Below are 4,499 nucleotides of genomic sequence, written 5' to 3'. Positions count from 1 at the left end.
TTTTGAACCAGTACAGCCATGACCGCGACGGGACATGCTGTAAATGATGTCATCATCAATCTCATGTTGAGGCAATAATGTCCATTCTTCCTGCAAAGGTGCTCGTAATCTTGGAGAGAGGTTGGTGGATGCTAACGTGATGCACCCTGTCACCCTTATGCATCCCAGACATGCTCTATGGGATTCAAATCCGGAGAGCGAGCATGCCACGCCATGTGTGCAATATCTTCTGTTTCCAAGAAAACATCAACCACCTGTGCTCTATAAGGCCGAGCATTATCGTCCATCAATACGAAGTCTGGGCTCACAGCACCTAGTAACAATCACAGTTGAGGTTTCAAGATCTCGTCACGATACCTGACAGCAGCTAAACCTTGCCGATTCACCTGTACAATTTCATGAACAAATGTTCGAGTGGTAAACGTAATCCCTGGCCACACCATAAAGTATCCTCCTCGATATCGGTGTCTTTCCACAATGTTTGGGTCCTGAAATAGTGTTACATGTTCCCTTCAGATGCGAATCCACCGAGAATCACTCACCAGACTAAATCGGGGCTCATTTGTAAAAATAACATTGGCCCACTGTTCTACCACCAGGTGGCATGTTGATGACTCCACTCTAGGACCTTCCCTTCTGTGAAGACGCGTCAGAGGTATACAGAAGGTCTCCGATAGTAAAAGCACTCTGCCGAAGCGTTCTGCACACCGTTTTCCCCAATACAACACGTCAAGTGGATGCTGCGAGCTCACATGCCTGTTACCGTGCAGTACTAAGACGGCACTATCGTGCCCTTACAACCAAATGACAGTCCTCTCATCTGATATGTGGTCGGCGCAGCCCTGGTCTTTGGTATACAGTTTCGGTCTCTATAAACTGTCGCCACATCCAAGAAACAACAGAACACACTAAGCCATCGGGCCACATCAGTTTGCGATTGTCCTGCTTCCGTTCTTTCTGTTGCCCTCCACTGCAGACAGTCTTGAAGGCATTTTCTCTGTACCATACTGCACCGTCTGTGACTGTGTACATAGCGATTGTGGATGTGGGACTACCTCGTTTCATAGGTGCCATGACTTCATCGTTGGCATGGTTGTACGTTGACCGGAATGCCATCTTCCGTGCAGAAAAGATCTTACGGACATCTGATTGATAGTTTGTATGATTAGATCGTTAATAACACACAGGACGGGGAAATAAAGATTTGGACACCAGTGTATGGGTATTTGTGTGCGGTGAAAGGTGTTATGATAAAATCTGTCGTGTGAAATTAATCATTTTGCTACAGCTTTACAGAAGCAGAGTAATTTTTTTTGCAACTATTTTGTCTCTCCATCTCGACCCCACTCTCTGACATTGCAGTAGCTGAACTACACACATCAAAAAAAGTTTTGCATTACCCTGGTTCCCAGAACTCCTGAAGACAGACGTTGACTGTGGATTTTGTATCACATACACAGTCCCTGTGACTGTTCAGAGATGTCGCTAAACCCACCCAAAGATGTAAACAACCAAGCATGGCTCTGAACACTATGGGACTTAACTTCTGAGTTCATCAGTCCCCTAGAACGTAGAACTACTTAAACCTAACTAACCTAAGGACCACACATCCATGCCCGAGGCAGGATTCGAACCTGCGACCGTAGCGGTCGCGCGGTTCCAGACTGTAGCGCCTAGAACCGCTCGGCCACACTGGGCCAACAAAGCATGAGCAGCGCCTATTAGACATAGGGGATCCGATAGCCGATCGGTTCCAATCATTCCACCAGGAAAGAAGTACACGGCTCGTGTTGTCTGTAGTTCAACCATGCTTAGATGGTCAATACTGCGATTAGATCCCGTTCGCATTGTTTGTGCTAGGAAGGGCTGTCAACAAGAGAAGTGTCCAAGCATCTCAGAGTGAACCAAAGCGATGTTGTTTGGGCATGGAAGAGATATAGAGAGACAGGAACTGTCGATGACATGCCTCACTCGGACCACCCAAGGGCTACTACTGCAGTGTATGACCGCTACCTACGCTTTATGGCTCGGAGGAATCCTGACAGTGACGCCACCATGTTGAATAATGCTTTTCGTGCAGCCACAGGATGTCGTGTTACGACTCAAACTGTGTGCAATAGGCTGCGTGATGCGTAACTTCTTCCGACGTCCATGGCGAGGTCCATCTTTGCAACCACGACACCACGCAGCGCGGTACAGATGGGCCCAACAACATGCCAAATGGAACGCTCAGGGTTGGCATCACATTCTCTGCACCGATGAGTGTCGCATATGCCTTCAACCAGAAAATCGTCGGTGTTGGGAGGCAACCCGGTCAGGCTGGACGCCTTAGACACTGTCCAGTGAGTGCAGCAATGTGGAGGTTTCCTACTGTTTTTGGGTGGCATTATGTGAGGCTGACGTACGCCGCTGGTGGTCATGGAAGACGCCGTAACGGCTATACGATACGTAAATGCTATCCTCCGACCGGTAGTGCAACCATATCGCAGCACATTGGCGAGGCATTCGTCTTCATGGACGACAATTCGCGCCCTCATAGTGCACATCTTGTGAATGACTCCCTTCAGGATAATGACATCGCTCGACTAGAGTGGACAACATGTTTTCCAGACATGAACCCTATCCAACATGCCTGTGTTAGATTGAAAAGGGCTGTTTATGGACGACGTAACACACCAACTACTCTGAGGTATCTACGAAGAATCTCCGTTGAGGAGTGGGACAATCTGGACCAATAGTGCCTTGATGAACTTGTGGATAGCATGCCTCGACAAATACAGGCATGCGTCAATGCAAGAGGACGTGCTACTGGGTAGTAGAGGTAGTGGTGTGTACAGCAATCTGGACCACCACTTCTGAAGGTCTCTCTGTATAGTGGTACAACATGCAATGTGTGGTTTTCATGAGCAATAAAAAGGGTGGAAATGATGTTTATGTTGATCTCTATTCCAATTTTCTGTACAGGTTCTGGAACTCTCGGAACCGGAGTGGTGCAAAACTTTTTTTGATGTGTGTATTATGTTTCATCTCATGTTAGAATGTGCCAAGTCTCTTTGATATAACAATAACTGGGCTGACAATTTGTGACGCTCGTATCAAGAACTGTTCTACTAGGTATGTATGTACACTGAGCAAGGACAACTATTCGCTTAAGCTTGTGCTACAATTATTCTACGAGCTCCTGCCCACAGATAAATGTTTCCAAATCCTCCTCATGAGATACGTTTCGACTGCCTTTTTATCTACACTGAAACGCCAAAGAAACTAGTATAGCCATGCGTATTCAGATACAGAGCTAAGTAAACAGGCAGAATAAGGCGATGCGCTCGGCAACACCTATAGAAGACAACAAGTGTACTGCTGCTACAGTGACGGGTTATCAAGATTTAAGTGAGATTGAACGTGATGTTATAGTCGGCGCACGAGCGATAGGACACAGCATCTCCGAGGTAGCGATGAAGTGGGGATTTTGCCGTACGACTATTTCACAGGTGTGCCGTGAATATCAGGTATCCGGTAAAACATCAAATCTCCGACATCGCTGCGGCCGGAGAAAGATCCTGCAAAAATGGGACCAACGATGACTGAAGACAATCGTTTAACCTGAGAGAATTGCAAACCTTCCTCAAATTGCTGCAGATATCAATGCTGGGCCATCAAAAAGCGTGCGAACCATTCAACGAAACATCATGGATATGGACTTTCGGAGCCGAAGGCCCACTCGTCTACTCTTGATGACTGCACGACACAAAGTTTTTTTACACCTCGCCTGGGCCCATGAATACCGACATTGTTGATGACTCGAAACATGTTGCCTGGACGGACGAGTCTCGTTTCAAATTGTATCGAAAGGATGCACGTGTATGGGTATGGAGACAACCTCATGAATCCATGGACCCTGCATGTCAGCAGGGGACTGTTCAAGCTGATGGAGGCTCTGTAATGGTGTGGGGGAGTGTGTGGTCGAATGATATGGGACTCCAGGTACGTCTAGATACGATTCTGACAAGTGGCACGTACGGAAGTCTGTCTGATCTCCTGCATCCATTCATGTCTATTGTGCATTCCAACAGATTTGGGCAATTCCAGCAGGACAATGCGACACTCCATACATCCAGAATTGCTGCAGTGTGACTCCAGGAATACTCTTTCGAGTTTAAACACCTCTGCTGGCCACCAAACTCCACAGACGTGAACATTATTGAGCATATCTGTAATGCCTTGCATCGTGCTGTTCAGAAGAGATCTCCGCCCCTCGAGCTCTTAAGGACTTATGGACAACTCTGCAGGATTCATGGTGTCAGTTCCCTCCAGCACTACTGCAGACATTAGTCGAGTCCATGCCACGTCGTGTTGCGGCATTTCTGCGTGCTGGCGGGGCGTTACACGATATTAGGCAGGTGTACTAGTTTCGTTGGCTCTTCAGTGTAGATTACTGAACATGTAAAGAATTTTAGTTGTCTTTATACTTTCGTAATATTAACTATACATTTTGTTCA

Source organism: Schistocerca nitens, chromosome 4 (genome assembly GCF_023898315.1).
Source record: "Schistocerca nitens isolate TAMUIC-IGC-003100 chromosome 4, iqSchNite1.1, whole genome shotgun sequence".
In the NCBI taxonomy this organism is placed as follows: Eukaryota; Metazoa; Arthropoda; class Insecta; order Orthoptera; family Acrididae; genus Schistocerca; species Schistocerca nitens.
The sequence above is the reverse complement of the archived record's forward strand: the minus strand, read 5'-3'. Positions refer to the sequence as shown.